Consider the following 18,688-nt stretch of genomic DNA (forward strand, 5'->3'; position numbering starts at 1 on the left):
CCCTCCCAGCCACCTCAATTACGAATCCAGCAGTCCTCCCTAATCAAGTGGCTGAATATTGGTTAATGTTACTACTCTCACTGGCATCATCAGATCTTTCTTCCCATTAACATGAATACTGCTAATAGAGGCCCCTGACATCTCTATAGGACTTATATAAATCATACTAGGCTAGTGAAATCATCTTCTGATTAGTCCCCCTACTTCTATTCTCATTCACCTTCCACTCTTCCACACTCAGTTCATATCCTAATTAAAGCACAGGTGTGGCTATGCCATTTCCTTGATCAAGAAAGCTTCTACTGGCTCCTGGTTAAAATTCAAACTCCCTAGCCAGCATTCAGGGCCTCCCATAAGTTGATTTTTCTCCTCTTTGTCTCCCTGTCATCTCCTCTATTCACCCCAAAACTCAGACACATCAGAACACTATGTCTGGGGGTTTCCTATCTCTGCTCACACTCAAACTTAGAAGTAGACTACTTTGAGTATGACTCTTACAATTTCTGCATAAATGGGTGTTCACTAAATACTGTTGAATTTGTGAAATCAGCTCTAAGTTGTCCATATTAACAGAAATTAAGTAATTAAAGCCACAAACCATATATGTGATAAAACAAATGAATTCACTTTTCCACAAACCCATTTTTTTTCTTTCTACCAATTAGGGGCAATGTCAAGCTTGTATAAACATCTCATGCCTTGTGATGTCAAGTCACAGCTGGACTCTGATAGAGGACCTGCAGGGGCACAGACAGACAGAGATCTCACCTACTCTCTGCTGCCTCTCTTGACTTACTTTTTGAACTCTGATACCTTCTCAATATCCCCCAGTTCTTACAAATGAAAGGTAATATTCTCTGTAAATGTACTTGAATTCTCTGTTACACAAATGACAGTATATTCTAAACTGTCGCCAACCCCACGTACTGATCCAAAAACATCTGAGTGCTTTGATAAGCTGAATCAGAGGTCTACATCAGACCAGACAGTAAAGGTTTTCAGCTTTGCAAACCACGTGGTCCCTTTTGCAACTACTCAACTCGGCCATTGTGTCCCCAGAGCAGCCACAGACAACACGAAAACAAATGAGCAGGTCTGTGTGCCAACAAAACTTTTCCTACAAAAACAGGCAGCTGGACTGTGGGTCATTGTTTGCTGACCTTCTGACCTCAATTAAGTTCCTGATGAACCATTTACTTCATGTTTTCTTTCCAAACTATATCTCACTATGGTAGTCACTTGGTTAGAAAGAAGGCTGGAATTTCATCTGATATAGTCTTTTCTTTTTTCACAAAATTATACTTAAACCAAAGCCAGGACCCCAGAGTGGGTGAGGGGAAACAGGAAGTGGGGACCTGAAGCCCGCTCTGGAACTCTCCTCCCAGCTGAGTGGACACCACCCCAGGGAGGGGGCAAGATGAGGCTAATGGAATGGGTAGCACACTCTCCTTGGGCACAAATCTTACAAAGGCACCAAAAAACTCAGCAATCAAAATAAATAATACTTTAATGCAGTATTTTTGAAATCAAAAACATCTACAATAAACAAAATATCAACGGTTTAAATAAAGACAGGATGACAATTACTGATTTTTTTCTTTTGTCTCAGGCTCTAACATGACTGTGCACAACACTGTTTCTGATCTTATCTTTATGCGAAATGTTGATAGTGTGTTCATCATGATTTTTTGCATGAATTTTAATTAAAAAATATTGTATTTAACATTATTCACCTTGATTATGGAGTTCTACAGTGCCCTCTTCAATTTTGTGCCGAAGTGAGTGCCCCATTCACCTCCCTCCCCACCCCTTCAAATCAAGCCCATGTCACCTTTTGCACTATCAGAATCCATGCCCATTTTCGAGAATGACAAACATCTCTCTAATGTTACCTTTAAACTAGATCATTCCTCTTGGCTGCTTTGATACCACCTTGATTACTGGATCTGCCACATACACAGGTAGATTTGATGCATGTGGAAAATCTTGTGCCAGACTCTCTAGAGTCACTTTTTTTTTTTTAACATTTATTTATTTTTGAGAAACAGAGAGAGACAGAGCGTGAGCAGGGGAGGGGCAGAGAGAGAGAGGGAGACACAGAATCGGAAGCAGGCTCCAGGCTCTGAGCTGTCAGCACAGAGCCGAATGCGGGGCTCGAACCCACAAACTGTGAGCTCATGACCTGAGCTGAAGTCAGACGCTTAACCAACTGAGCCACCCAGGCGCCCCTCTCTAGAGTCACTTCTTAAGGGATATATTAAGATGAGAGGGGATAACATTTTATTAAACACATACTAAGTGCCAAGTGGCACTATGCTAAGAAACTTTACACCCATCATTTCATTTAATCCTTAGGACAATCTCATGAGGTTTGATTCTATTCTTTTGCCTTCATGATGAAACAGAGGCTCAGATAAAATGAGATTATCAAAAATACTAAAGCCAGGCTGAAGCTTTCTGCTACCTCACATTATCTGTCAAGAAGCTGACATTTTGGACATGATTAAGGCACTTTATTGCCTTCCTACCTTACACTTGTACAGAATCACTCTCATTTATAAAGAGCTTTCAAATGCTTCATCTCATTTGAGCTTTACAATAATCCATGAAGGTAAAAATCTCATATTTTTAGATATTCTAGCAGGAACTCATCAAGTACATTTTATGAGTGAGAACATAGAAACTATAAGTAACATAACCCAAGGTCACCAGCTAATAAGTAGCAAAACTAGAATTAAAAACCCAGATCATCTGAGGCTTGGTGAGTTTTCATTACCTCTTTTCCACTCCAGAGGAACACACCCAGCATAGGTATCTTTGACACAATACCATCCATGTTCATATCACAGTGAGCAACTTGAGGAATAATATCTGAGAAATTTTGATCAGAGGAAATCAGCATTTAAGGGAAGGAGGCTAAAGTATGGAGCACTGTCTACCCTGATGAGGAAGATCTGAGGAAAACAGAGGCATCAGAAACAGAGAAGGATACCTAGGGAGTGGGGGGTTTAAGGGAGTGTAGAGGGTGTTAGAAGGATGGCACCATGAAGAGGATCGGAAGCAAAGCCAACCTTGGCTGGCGTCACCTCTGACAAAGGTCATTTCCTCTTGGAGCTTGGAGCCATTGTAATTATAATCAAAGCAATTGTAATCAAAGCAACTTCTGTTCAAACCCCTAACCTTTCTGGATTCCATGCTTCAAGAAAGCAAAGGAACAATTTCCAACTTGCAGTTGTCCCACATGCCGCCATGATTTTGTCATCAAGAGGAGCATCACACAGAACACTGTGGAGACCATTCAGATGGGGGAAATAATCAACCCAAAGTGAGGACAGGATGCAGGAACAGAGAAGAGTGATGCAAGACATTAGGACATCATTTCCAACCCAAAGCCGGGGAGAAAATGGCAGGCACTCTATTTTGGAAAGAAATCACATTTCATATTATTCCAGGCAACTTCCAAGGAGGCATCAGCTCATGTGACAGGTCACACCTGATATTATATCTCTGTAACAAGATGCACAACAGGCAGTCTCAAGTGTTTAAAATAGTTGATTTTGCAAAATTTCACAGTCAGTCACAAGTTCATAAGAGCTGTGTGCCTCTTTCACTGAGGAGATGCCACACCATGCTGGGATTCCACAGGGCAACATGGCTTCTCCATTCTTCAAAATAGAGCAGCTCAAACAATCCTCTGGCAATTTTTAACTACACAGGAATAGAAACACCCCAGGCAGAGTGTGAGAGACCAATCTTGTAAACAGCAGGATGGCAAGGTATAAACAAGAATCAAGGAAAACATACAGATTAAAAAAAGTCATTGCTTTTGACAAGGACAATAAGATGGGAATAAATTCGGGCCCAAATATCATGGAACAACAAAAGCTCAGAGAAGTGCTAAATCACAAGCCAGGTGGCGGCAGGAATTTGCAATGATCCATTCCAATCTGCCAACTCGTCCCTTTTGGCACCAGGCTAGATTGCACAGACTCCTCTTCCAGTTTCACATGCTTAGGGATTGTTTTTTGGTTTTGGTTTTTCCTTCCATGAAGCACAACCATCGTTTTCAAGGCTGGTGCAACTTTCCCAAGTCACATCTTTCTTCTTCCCTGACCCCACAAACAATGTTGCTTTGGAGAACCACAAACCACACTAGTCCCCTCTTTCATTTGACTGAGTCATTTTCTTGCATGCAGAGAAAATATGTTCATAAACTTATATTAAGTCTTAGTATATCTTTTATACGATCACTTGTGTAGTACAGCAAAACACCAGCATCTTCTATCCTTTCCATCACTCTACCAATAATTAAGCACTGAGCTCATACTCTCAACAGTGGCCTGGGGATAACAGAATGAGTTGGGTCCTGGCTTTGAGGACCACACAGTCCAATGGAGGAGATAGAGTCTGAAACAAACAATTCAGAGAAGGGGTGAAGTTACCCTACCCATCCTCTGTACAGTAACAATGTTGGGAACACAATGCATGGGTTCCACTGATACTTTTTCCAGTCCCCAGTAGGCTGCTTCTAAGCCAAAAATGCCTCTGCAGGTGAACTGATCAGAGGATTATGTACCTAAGGCTAAGTAAGCACAGACAGACACTGAACAGCACTCGTTTTCCTGTGAGGACAGGAAGCCCTTTCTAGGACATTCTCCGCCTTCAATACCTTGCTCTACATACTTGTTCTCAGCCTCAGACCTCCAACAGCCTTGGTTGGACTTACAATCCTCCCTAGCTCTAGTTGTTATCATTATTATTATTATTATTATTATTATTATTATTTTAAATGTTTATTTATTTTTGAGAGAGAGAGAGCACACAAGCAGGGGAAGGGCAGAGAGAGGGGACAGAGGATCTGAAGTGGGCTTTGAGCTGACAGCCGTGAGCCCAATGTGGGGCTCAAACTCACAAACTGTGAGATAACGACCTGAGCCAAAGTCAGACGCTCAACCAACTGAGTCACCCTGGCACCCCACTCTAGTTTTTATTACTGATGGCTCCCATGTTATGCATGTTTATTATGTGCCAAGAATGGCTATACTGTAGCTGGTTGAACTTTCATAACAACCTTGGGATGGGTTTTGTTTTAATGTTTTTAAGATTTTATTTTTAAGTAATCTCTGCATGCAATGTGGGGCTCAAAATATAACCCTGAGATCAAGAGTCACATGCTCTACCAACTGAGCCAGCCAGGGGCCCCTCGGGATGGGCTTGGTTATCCTGGTGTTACAGATGAAAGAAATGAGCCTCAGAAAATTTTAGAAACTTGCACAAGGCCACAAAGCTGATGAGTAGAAAAACTGAGATTAGAAGCCAGGACCATGTGATTAGGAAGGTTCTTAAGCTATATGCTAGTCTGCCTGTAGGCACATGTAGTCCAGCTCTCCTGCTAGGTTATTCACACTGTAAGGACCGAGGTTAACATTTCCATTTTTTAAATAGTCCCTAGGCAGGGTGGGAATGGGAGCAGAGTAGGCATCTACCTGTGTGATGTGACTCAAGGGAAGCCAGACAAGAATGGGTTAAAAATATTCCCATTGTTCCCTATCACAGTGCCTGGAATTTCAACACTGGAGGACATCATTTGGGGCCTTGATGTCTTCCTCTATAAGAACATGATTGCCCTAAGAAAAGTCATACTTGGCTGAGACCTCAGTGAGGTTGGGGCTCTGGAGAATGAGTCATAGGAGAGATGCCTGGACAGGAGCCTGGCAGCTCTGGGAATGGGCAGAGGGGTCCAGAGAGGAGAATGGGAAGGTCTGAAGATGGGAGTAGACATTTGGCTTGACTGACCCCACCTTTGTGACTCCCAGCACAGAGTGAGGCAAATAGAAGGTACAGAATTCTCTTGATTTGAGGAAACACTTTTTGATCAGGCATAAGAGTTAGAGGCATGGGACATGGTGACAGGTAGGCCTCAAGTGCTGAGGGCCATGAGCCTTGTGAAGGCATAAAACACAAGAAACCCTTGCCCTCAAAGAGCTTATAGTCTCCTTGTAGAGAAAAATTATCAATAGCGAACAATGGGTGAGTAAGACAAGATAGGAATGACCAGGCACAGAAAATATGTGTAATAGGAAACTCAGGAAAAGAAGAGCGCAGTGTGGGAGGAGGTAGTTTCAGCTTCATGGGGGTACATGGGGCCCCAAGAACAGTACCAAATAAAGAGATAAATTGGTAAATGTCTGGCTTATGTCAAAAGAAGACCAAGTTGGCCACAACCGATTGCTACCTCAGCACTCACAAACAAGGAAATCCAACCTGGATTCAATCACCATGATGCAAAATAATGTTAAGATGGTCTAGAAACCAAATCTGAAGACAGAGCATACAGAGATACTATTTAGAAAATAAGCCCAGCTTTTTAAATGAAAGGATCTAATGGTTGCTCCAATCATAATAAATAAATCCAGAATTTCAGTAATAGGTGAAAGCATCTAGATTTATATATTAAAACTGATGGCAAAGGCAAGCCTAAGCCCTTCTAATACTGAGGAAAAGAGATCTGATGACTACCATGGGCCTAAAACCTTGGCAAATTCCAAGACCTACCACTAAATTCAGCTCTGATAAAGAATGGCTTTATCCTGTGACCTTCAGTAAAAGCCAAATTCTCTTCTTCTGGGCTTTCACTGAATACTTCCTTCACAATCAGGAAAGGTTACTTCTATTTACTCTAACATATTTGGTATTTTTTTAAAGATCCCTTTATTTAATTCCCACAAAGAAAACAACCCCGAGGAAGAAAGCAAGTAAGCTTTGACCTTTATATGCTAAATGAGTTATTTTACCAATAGCTACAGGTGAATGTACCCTTTGTACACCTTGCACAAGAGAAACCAACAGCTTACAGCCTAAGGCTTAGTTGTGAATGAGCAGTGAAAACAGAAATGGAGGTAGAAAGAGACTTGAAAAAGAGGTAAAGGGTAAAAAAGGAGGAGCCACAAGAAAGCCTTCCTCTTTTGAGTTTCTTCATTGAATTATTGCAATATATATATTTCCTTTTCATTTCAGCTTTGTTGTTAATAAGCCTCATTTCCACAAGTTGCCTATTTTCTTCAAGCTGGCTACATATCTGAGATACAATCGACAAAGGTCTCTGGTTCCATCAGCTAATAGGTTTGTATTATCTCTGTGGAGATGTACAGATACAGTGATCACATTATACAAACCCACAATTAGACACAGGGTCTAAAAAACGATACCTGTGCTTTATTTCCAAATGCAAGCAGCCATTTGGCAAATATTGTTCCAATGCCTAAATGTTAGGATTTCTGGAACATTTGGTGTTATAAGAAGCCATCAGAAAAAATACATATATTTTTGAGTTCCTGAAAATCTGGGTGGTGACTACAATACTGGAGCAAAATGACGACACCAGTATTTCTGTATTTAACAGTTTATAAGAAAAGGATTCAGAATCCATAAAAAGAAATCAGTGAAAATGAATATTTAATATATTTAAAACACACAAATTTATAAGCAACATGTAAAATGTAAAAATTATAACCTAAACAGTATCGGACTATTAGTAATTATCAGTAGACAGAGGTGCCTTGGTAGCTCAGTCAGTTAAGTGTCTAACTCTTGGTTTTGGCTCAGGTCATGATCTCATGGTTTGTGAGTTCGAGCCCTGCATCAGGCTCCATGCTGACAGTGCGGAACCTGCTTGGGATTTTCTCTCTCTCTCTCTCTCTCTCTCTCTTTCTCTCTCTCTCTCTTTCTCTCTCTCTCTGTCTCTCTGTCTCTCTGTCTCTCTCCCTCACTCCCTGCCTCTCCCGTGCTTGTTCTCTCTCTCTCTCCCTCTCTCAAAATAAATAAACTTAAAAAAAAAACAAAAATAAGTATCAGTAGACATAATTTAAAAACCTAAGTATTAAAACACTAAACAGTCTCAACAATGAAAAAAATTAAGTCATAAAATGTTGAAAATAAGATATTATTTAAACTTTTATGAGACTTCTTAAAATGCAGAAATGTTGTCAAAATTTTGTCCAAATTGCTTCACTGCTAACAAAAAAGAAAACACTAGTTAGGAAAATGGTGATGTATTTATGAGCTATCTTCAAATATTTTTTTCTGGCTCCTTCGTCGTAAATAATTATAAGTCTCATTTGATAACTTTGATGAATATTTTTAAACTTTGAGGAGTATTTTTAAACATAATTTTGTGTACGGGGGTAGGGGTGGGGATGAAATTTATTTATTTACTTCAAGCTACAGTCTGCCTGAAAACAAGAAGCCAGCATTTCCAGTTTGTTCTCCTCTTTAGTTTGCTCATATATGCCTGGATCTGTTTCAAAACTCTCCTGTTGTAGTGGATATATGCTAAGGTGATCCCTAATGAGTCAGGCCCTAGTATGAGCCTCTCCTCTTTTTTCTCCTTTTAATTTTTTTAAAGTTTATTTATTTATTTTGAGAGAGAGACAGAGAGAGCAAGCAGGGCAGGGTCAGAGAGAGAGGGAGAAAGACAGAATTCCAAGCAGAATCTGCTGACGGTGCAGAACCTCACGCAGGGCCCGACACAGGCGCCCAGACTCACAAACCATGAGATCATGACCTGAGCTGAAACCAAGAGTCAGACACTTAACTGACTGAGCCAACCAGGCCCCCCAAGCCTCTCCTCTTGAGTGCAGGCATAGCCTGTGACTTGCTCCTAGCCAACAGAATACAGCAAAGCCAATGGGAGAGTCACTCTCTTGGTAAGGTTACATTATGGGACCTTCTTAGGGACCTTCTTAGGTCCATCTTAGCTGACTGGAGTAAGACATTCTCCTACTGGTTCTGAAGTCAGCTGCCATATTGTGACAGGGCCTGTGAGGGGCAAGCAGCCACATGGCCAGGAACTGGGAGTAATACCTAGGTGATGAGAGCACCCACATGACAGCCAGCAAGAAAACAGGGTACCTCAGTCCTAGAACTCTAACTGAATGCCACCAACAACCACATGAACTTGGAAGAAAAAACTCAAGCTCCCAAAAGGACCAAAGCACAGTCAACGTCTTGATTATACCTTTATGAGACTTGAAGCAGAGGACCCAGCTAGGATGTACCTAGATTCCTGATCCAAAGAAACTGGGGGATAATAATTATATGCTGTTTTAGGTCACTAAATTTGTGGTAATTTGTCATGCTGCAATGTATAACTAATGCACAAGTCATAATCCACGGTAGCTCCGAAAACAGTTATTCTTGCAAAAAAAGGTTTGTGTTACCAATTATTTTCTGTCTCCATTTGAGGACAGCAGAAATATAGCAGAAGGCTTTAGATATGTGTACACCTTTAATCAATTCAAAACTTCAATGCAGAATATAATTCTCTATGTATGAGTCTCGAAATACAAATTAAATTCAACATTTTTCAAAATATTATTTTGGTACTTGGAAAATGGAAAATATACCTCCAAACTGGTTTTTTTTCAATATGCACACTTCCTTATTTTTTTAAATAAACTTTTTATTTCAGTGTTAGATTTGCAGAATTATTATGAAGATAGTATATACAGAGTTCTTGTATATCCCACACCCAGGTTCCATTATTAACATCTTACCTTAGCATGGGACATTTTTCACAATTAATGAACTAATATTGATACATTATTATTTACTAAACTCTATAGTTTATTCATATAGCCTTAGTTTTTACCTAACGTCCTCTTTCTATCCCAGGATCCCACCCAGGATACCACATTACAGCTAGTTGTCTTGTCTCCTTAGGCTTCTCTTGGTTGTAACTTTCAAAATTTTTTTTTTAAATATTTTTTTTTTAATTTTTTTTTAACGTTTATTTATTTTTGAGACAGAGAGAGACAGAGCATGAATGGGGGAGGGGCAGAGAGAGAGGGAGACACAGAATCGGAAACAGGCTCCAGGCTCTGAGCCTCAGCCCAGAGCCCGACGCAGGGCTCGAACCCACAGATCGTGAGATCGTGACCTGAGCTGAAGTCGGACGCCTAACCGACTGAGCCACCCAGGCGCCCCGACTTTCAAAATTTTTAATGACCTTGACAGTTTTGAGGAATACTGGTCAGGTATTCTGCAGGGTGTACCTCTACTGAAATTTATCCTATGTTTTTCTCATGATTAGACGGGGGTAATGTGTTCTGGGGAAGAGGACCAGAGGTAAAGCACCATTCTTATCGCATCCTACAGGGATACCCACTATCAACATGACATATCACTGTTGATGTTAATCTTGATTACCTGGCTTGAGGTAGTGTTTGTCAGGTTTCTCGATGGAACGTTATTCTTTTTTTCCCCTCCCTCTCCCACTTTACTCCTTGGAAGAAAATCACTATGTGCAACCCCCATTGGGAGTTATAGTTAATTTCACGGAAAGCAGAGTATCTACATACAGTATTTGGAATTCTTCAGCATGGGATATTTGTCTATTCTCCTCATATATTTATCCAATTATTTATATCTGAATAGATATTTATTTCATGCCTTGGACTATACTACTACTTTATTTTCTTGCTCAAATTGCTTCAACTTTGGACACTGGGAGCACTTTTAGTTGGTTCCTGTATCCTTGTGATGCACTGTGTGTTATGCCATTGTGAGGTGTTTTTTGTTTTGTTTTGCTTTTCTTTTTTTTTTCTTTGAGCACTACCTTACTTTCTGGCACGATAAGATGCTCCAGGCTCATTCTGCATATTTCTTGCCCCGGTTCTAAATTAGCCATTTCTTGAAGGAGCCCTGGATCCTTTTTATTGGCAAATAGTATTAAAACCAAGATTTGGGTGATCGGTGTGTTTATTGCTACTGAAGAGTCATGGCATCTAGGCCAAACCAGTTTTTCAGTCTCTAAACATGGGACCTTAGAATGTCCCTATACACTTAACGTATTTTAATTTATTCAACAAACATTTTTACAGAGATTACCATATGTCAGGCGTTATTTTAAGCATTTTGCACATATTAACTCATTTCATCCTTGTAATGAGCTCATCACAACAACGAGATAGGTAATGTTAGTAGTCCCATTTTATGGAGGGAAAAACTGGGATCCTGAGAGGCTTAGACATGTGGCCGAAGTCATTCAGCTAGTAAGTGGCAGAACTAGGAATTGAACCCAAGCATCTGGCTCCAGATTTGGGGGACTAACCAGTACACCACATTGCCTCACAGTGGTAAGGAACACACAGAGCAGAAAATTGATGAATTAATTAACCCACCTACGTTCGTTCTCCAACAAATATTACGTGCCCCTTAGGTGCTAAATTCTGTGCTAGACATTACTTGGCTTAATGCCATTTGAGATACTTTCTTGGGCTACAGCCCAACTTAAAATGAAGGAAGAAGCTATTGTAATATGCCCCTTGAGAGGACTCTGGCAGCTGCCTGGAATGAAGATGGAAAAATCAAACCACTCAGCTCAGTAGCTGCAAATATACTTTATTAAGCTAAAGGTAATATCCAAGGGTGATAGGCAGTGTCTTACTTATTTCATATCTATCTATTATCCTTTCCACAAATTTTAAAGAGAGGGTTTGGTTATCTTTTCCTATATATGAAACTCCCAGTCATTATGCCACTGTTTGCTGATAAAATATTTGAGTGAAACTGTCTTTTGTGAAAGTCATTAAACAAAACTGAGATTTCCATTTACAGCTGACTGAAAGACAATTTTAAGTGTCCACTTACTTTTTGACAGTCACTAGTGGGTGGTTCCCGGAGACCAAGCCAAGATAATCTAAAGGAAAACAGGCAAAATAACCACAGTGAATGAAAATATCTTCAAGGACCGCAACGTCCTCCATCCCCACAGATTTTAGTGGCAGAGCTCTAGGAAGCTTCCCATGGTGTGGCTTTAGTTGTCAATAACACGTTTTAGGAATGGGAGATGGGCTGGGCAGAAAGGACTCACCTAGAAAAAGGAGGCAGAGGCTAACACAGTGGGGACTCTGGCATTGACCTCTTGCTGATATTTATGAACTCCTTGGAAGAGGATATGGATTCACGGGAAGGGATCGTCAAGAATATGGGCCTTAATTTTTCAGGTCAGAGTGAGCATTATATGAACCAACTTCTAGAAATACCAAAGTTTAGGGACATGCCAGAAAGAATTAGCAAACACAGTGCCTTAATGCAATAATAAGGAATCACAATAAAATAGATCCATAAATGGGAATAATGTGTTGATTAGATTCATAGGTCAGAGGAAAGGACTAATCAAAGGGTTTAGCCTGTGAGGAGCCTAGCCAAGCAGGTTTGATTAAGAAGACTTCGAGGGAGGGCTGTGATCTATTGAATCCCATTGCCAATGGACATGGGAGAGGGGTGCTCTCTCAGATTTTATTTCTGGCATTTGCAACCTCTCTCTGAGGAAAAAAAGTGCATCTTAGTACCTCTGGGTGTACCAGTCTAGAAAATCTAATTAATCTAGCTAATATAGTTTCAAAACCAAACTATCAATGGGGTCAAAGCCCTCTTAGGAAATATGTAGGGTAAAAAGTCCCAACACATATCACTGAATTCTTAAATATCAAGTATCACTTTTATTAGGAATAAAATACCAAAATGTGCAATTGTTTGAGTTTCTAAATATCCTCCCACTGTTATTTAAAAAATTATAATAATTCAAGAAGAAAAAGGTGTTCCAAATGACATGGTAGAAAAAAATACAACATTCTACCAATTTCTTTGTATTTGATGGTATACCAATCATCGCAAAATATATCTCAGTCAATACACCAAGGACTCCTACTCCTCCAAGCATTTAACAGAGAATTAAATATACTAAAAGCAGAAGTAGAAGCTTTACCAAAGAGTTAATATAATTTGTCCCTTTTAACATACAATATTGTATGTTCATACATATCGTACGTCCCTTTGACATACAATAAAGGCTATATATCTCAGTGGTTGCTTCCCAACACTAGGTCTCTTTATACAGAAAAGTACATGTAATAACTCTAAAATCCCTGACATCCATTTCAAGTTGGTCCTTTCTTTTCCTTTAGGATCCCAATCAGGAAGTTTATGCTTTATGAGCAAATAAATACAGCTGGCCAAATTTGTTTTTTCGGAAGCCTGAGGCAAATCCTTTTTTTTATGGTGTCAGTGCTTAAAATAGTTACTTTATATATTTTGGTTTGCATCTAAAAATTTCAAGGTTTATGATATGAAAGTCTGAGCGCATTCAGATACAGACTGCTTTGAGGTGTTTTACATGTTGTATGAGGATATTGTTTAGTTATCAACACCACTATTTCTAACCATCCTATCTGTCAGCTATACCATCCACTCATGCTAATGATGATTACAATGGTTTCTGGTCTCAGTGTTGATATCTAGTTTTTTTTGGATGCCAAAACATACCATTTTCACTGAGCAGCATATTCTGACAAGGACTTATAAATAGAATCGAATAGCCCTTTACATGTTCATTTTCATTTGATTTAATAACTCTAGTAATTTGAATATCAGAATCCAACCCTAACCTTCCTCAGGAAGTGGAAAAGGCTTAATATTTATTCATCTGGAAAAAAAAAAATGTGCCATGCTCCAAAACACAATTAAACTAGGAACAGATGATATTCATCCTCTCAGGGGCATTTAGGATAAGCTAAATATATTCACGACACAGCTGACCGTGTATAAATACAGCTACCACTGCAACCAGAGAGTTCTGTCAATGGCAGATCATTCATGGTTTAAAGGGAAAAGCCACGAACCCTGCTATGGTGGAGACCACCTCGAATCATGCCATCAGTGCTGCTCTATTTTACACAAATGCTGAATAAGAATATTTTAAAGCTTCTATTGTCTTGTTTCCTGCTTTTTAAAAAATATTTATTTTTGAGAGAGAGAGAGAAACAGACAAAGCATGAGTGGGGAAGGGGCAGAGAGAGGGAGACACAGAATCGTTAACAGGCTCCTGGCTCCGAGCCCAACGTGGGGCTCGAACCCATGAACCACGAGATCATGACCTGAGCCAAAGTCGAACACTCAACTGACTGAGCCACCCAGGTGCCCCTCTTGTTTCCTGCTTTTAGACTGGGTATTTAAATGAGGATTAATCTAGTTCTCTCCACTTTAGCAAATATGGAAATCAAGTATGGAGGGAATAGATTTAATAGGATACTAATTTCCATTAAAGGATCATTGCTATTGCCCTTGTTCCTCATAGCCCAACCTCACTTATGCTGGGTGCTCTCCTAAGCTTCTTTCAGATGCTATGATTCATTCTGATGCCATGATTCTGTGACTCGAGTTGTGAGAAATAGGTATTTTTTTTCATTTCTTGCTCAAAGCTGGTCTTAAATTCAGAAAGCATGATATGACAAAATAAAATCAGTAACAATAAAAAGAAACAAAACTGATTCCAGGGAAGAGAGATTGGATAAATGGGGTTAAGCAAATGCCTTTCCTAGTCAACTGGTCAGTCAGCAACATTTACAGAGAGCCTACAAGGGCAGAGCCTAGATGGAATCATCCCCTCTGTTCAGGCCTCCTGCAATGGCCTGTGTGGGAAAATGGCTGGCTGGTTCATCAGCAGAAAGATACAATCAGGCAATAGCCATACTCCAAGGGGTGTGTTTATCCATTCCTTCAACATTTATAGAGCATCCACCATGAAGCAGGGAAATGAACAACATGACTTCACCTTTAAGATGCTCACTCCTAGAGGGGAGAAGTCAGCTAGTCACTTATGACAGACAAGTAAACAAATAAAATCATCAAAATGTGAACATTTGGATGACAGACGCACAGGAACTTGAAGAGCTGATGTGAACAATACCTGCACATACACCTTACTCTTTCCTTTCCCTTCTGATGGTTTTTCTCTCTAGCACTTGGTCATTCGTACCATCCTCGCTTGATGTCATATATTTGTTTATTTTTGCCTGCCTGTCTCCTCCCACTAGAGGGTAAGTCCTTGAAGGCATGGGATTTCTTTGGTTCACTGAGGTAAACAACTAGTAGGTGCTCAACAAATATTTATAAGTGACTGTATGAGTGAATAATCATTATAGAAGTCATGCAAAATCAGGAATGATTACCTGTAAAGATGGGAGGAAATGATGTTGGGTTATTACAAAAGGCAATTACATTTTGACAAAGAAGTCAAAAGTCAAGAGAGATTTGCTTCGCAGGTCCTTAGGGACAACTAGCAAGAAGTCCATGGAGTACAGGTAATCTTGTCTCTCCGGTGTTCTGACCTTATAGAACTGTCCCCTAGCTCCCTGTGGCTTTAATGGGGCAGCCAAGCCCAGACGTCTACTCCTCTGACCACAGAGGAGGGCCCGAGCCAAGCTAGGCCAGCTGGTTCTCCCTCCTGGGCATTTAAACCGACAGCAGACAAGACTAAGAAGGAATGGAAGCTGTGCTCTCCGGAGCAGCAGCATCTCAGAAGGATGGTTTATGTATTCTTGCTTCTGAGACCCCCAGTTGCCCCGGTTCCTGTCTTCCCCAAAGCCTGTTTGGCCAGCTCTTCCCTCGGCTCTTTAAGCTATTAATATCCTTCCAATAAACTTTTTATTTTTTCCTGGCTCTGGGAGTCTCAGTTTATTCCTGATGATTACATTCAAAGCTCTCTGTGACCACAGGGGCTGATTAAAGGACGAATGTGGTTTGAAAAGTCTCGGAGTAAAGAATTTTTATTGAGCACTAACCATGTGCTGGTACTGAGCTAAGCTCTTCATAGGAGTCATCCGATTTAATCTTTGAAACCATCTCCATGAGTGCCTATTCCTATTTTAAAACCCTTAAGGACAAGCCTTAAGGACATCCAGGCTTAAAGAAGTTAAATAACACACCCAAGCTCCCACTCTACCAAGTGGCTGAGCCAGCATTTGACTCCAAAGACCTGGGCTTTAATACCTCCCACTGTCCTCCTGTGAGCCACAATTTTGAGTGTGGGATAAATCATTAAAAATGCCACTGGTGTCATCGCCAGGTTAGGTGGGTTAGGGTTAGGGATTCAGTGGAGACAGAGATCCTTGGGGAATGGATAGAGTTAAGGGTAGTGGTGCTAGTTTCCACGTTCATAATCCAGGATTCCCACATTCCGAACTGTGTTATGATTTATTTTTTCCCCCTATACCATGTAAAGAAATAAGGGGAGTTTCCCCGTGAGAATTGCTAAAACGAGTGCCTGGAACAGATGGTTCCAAAGTCTGAAAAATACCTTAGCATAATCACATATTTTTATTAACTAACCACCAGATATATGTATACATGGAAGTGACTGTAAACCACATAAATATATCTTATTAAACTTAAACAGAATGCATCCCCAATTCAGCTTCCTCTTAGACTGATCCTAAAGTCACCTCTGGCTACACCAGTGTTTTCACACATGAGGGTAAATGCAGTCGTGATGCGGAGACCATGACTCTTAACCAATTATAGTCAAAATCTCCTTCTCCTGAAAATCTTGCAAGAACGTTTGACCATGTGGGCCAAATGGTAGGGTTCCAAGCTGCTGAGCTCACAGTGCATCTGACCCTGTGCGTTCCCATCCTTCAAGTCTGCCCTTTCCCCATGATCAGAGGGTCCTCCTCCTCCTCCTACATCATGCTAAATAGGAAGCAGAAGAGGGTCCATGCATCTGGTTTAGTAAGTCAGGAGAAGTCAAGTCCCCTGATCCAGATTCATCAAAGTGTGCCACCTCCCTCAGGGAACACGAAAGCTGTGCAGCAGGATGAATTAGCACCATTCAGCCCACTGAGTTTTATGAAGTCTTGGCTCTACACTATCTCCCTGAGACAGAACTCAAAACAGTTGTCTCCAAACCATCTCTCATTGGTACCAGTGTGTGAGTATGTGGGAGTATGAGTGAACGTGCCCCTCTGTAGCCAGGATATCAGTTGCCTTGGTCGTTACTTTGAATTTTTCTACTCCAGGGAAGTGGTGATATTGCTGCTCTGGTATTTGTTTCTGTTGCAGATCTTTTGCGCCTCCTTTTTGGGGGATTTTGCCATTGATTTTGCCTTGTGAACTAGAAACTCCTTAACAGTGTCAAAATCAGGAGAAGGCTGTGGCCCCAGCACCAGTGTTTCTGGCAAAGCTGAGCTTGAGGCCAGCCTGGACTGTTCCACCAAATTACTTTGTGGGCTGCAAGGTCAGCCAGTCTATGGCAGAGTAAGTATGAATTATCTGTATTCCAAGGACCAGTAAACAAGCAAAATCCATCCCAAGGTAAAAATTACTGCCCAGTGGTGATTTAGACTTTAAATAAGAACCTGGCTGTTGACCTGTAACAGTTCACTTATCCTTTGGGTGAAACACCAACACACCTCCAATGGATGAGGGTCAGGCCTTTGTCCTCAAGGCTAGTCAGGTCATGTTGGCAGCCTTGAAGCGACCCTGAGTGGAGAGAGTGCATCTCAAGTCAGACGCTCTATCAGAGGAATACCAAGGAACTGAAGTGGGAAGCAAAAGAGATCTAGACTCAGGACTCTAGTGAAACATGTGCAAGACTTTGTGTCCTGAGCTGTGAAATAGTCACTGACATTATTTAGCAAGAACTATGAACATGCGTGGCTTTTCTTGTAGCAGATGCCTCAGGTGACAATTAATATAACCTTTCTTTTCCCTTCCTTCCTTCCTTCCTTCCTTCCTTCCTTCCTTCCTTTCCTTCTTTCGATCCTTCCTTTCTTCCTTCCTCTTTCCTTTCTCCCTTTCTTTTTTCTTTCCTCTTTTCTTTCTTTTTTTAAAAAATGTTTATTTATGGGGTGCCTGGGTGGCTCAGCTGGTTAAGCATCTGCCTTCAGCTCAGATCATGATCTCGCGGTTTGTGAGTTTGAGCCCAGCGTTGGGCTCTGTGCTGACAGCTCAGAGCCTGGAGCCTGCTTCAGATTCTGTGTCTCCTCTCTCTGTTCCTCCCACACTCACACTCTGTCTCACTGTCTTTCTCTCAAAAATAAATACAGAATAAAAAAATATATTTATTTTTGAGAGAGAGGGAGAGTGCAAGCATGGGGGTGGGCAGAGAGAAGGAGACAGAGGATCTGAAGCGGGCTCTGCACTAACAGCAGAGAGCCCAATGTGGGGCTTGAACTCACAAACCGCGAGATCATGACCTGAGCTGAAGTTGGACGCTTAACTGACTGAGCCACCTAAGTGCCCCTTCTCTTTTCTTTCTTTACCCCTCTCCCTCTGTTCTTCTCCCTCCCCTTCTTCTTCCTCTCGTCTCTTCCATTTTCCTTTTAGCACAAATACTCTCATTTATGGGTATAGACATATCCTAGTCACCATGCAAAGCACTTTGCATATATTACCCCTTTTACTTGACATAACAATCTTCAAAAGGAGAAACTGTTCTTATTTTACTATGAGGAACGGAGGCTTGGGGAGGTGACAGCTATATTAATGGAGTGTGACCCCATAACTGCCTCACTCACAGCCCAGTCCTGTTCCATTAGGAAACTTGACATCTTTCTCTTGTTAAACAGATGGCCATCACAGGGTCCTCAGGGCATACTACCTAGCGTTTGAGAAGAGATTTTTCTGTAGCTCTTGTCTTTGGCACCCTGCTCACATCCTGCCTGCCTTCTGCTTTCAGTTATGGCTGGAAGGCAGATGGAGGGGAGTGCAGACTCCTCTGGGGCTGGCAGTGCCCCCTTAGTCATGCCCCTGGGTGTCTTCTGACTTTCTGCTTCCAGGCCTTCTCCAATGCTACAGAGATCTACAGTCTACAGTAGAGCACGGAGCAGCCAGGGAGCACGGAGGAGAA

General features: G+C 41.1%; 1 protein-coding gene across 9 annotated transcripts in view; it reads right to left on the reverse strand.

Annotated features, from left to right (window-relative positions):
- The window catches only part of NCALD (neurocalcin delta), a 394,624-nt gene that overhangs the window by 174,439 nt on the left and 201,497 nt on the right, over positions 1-18,688 (reverse strand). For 7 of the 9 annotated variants that reach the window (XM_042924083.1, XM_042924086.1, XM_042924082.1 and 4 more), the window contains one exon: positions 11,650-11,698. The exons of the other annotated variants lie outside the window; for them this stretch is intronic. The gene's annotated coding sequence lies outside the window, so the exon portion shown is untranslated. The remainder of the gene's footprint in view (positions 1-11,649; positions 11,699-18,688) is intronic. 9 annotated transcript variants of the gene reach the window in all.

This window comes from Panthera leo, chromosome F2, assembly GCF_018350215.1.
Source record: "Panthera leo isolate Ple1 chromosome F2, P.leo_Ple1_pat1.1, whole genome shotgun sequence".
NCBI lineage: Eukaryota > Metazoa > Chordata > Mammalia > Carnivora > Felidae > Panthera > Panthera leo.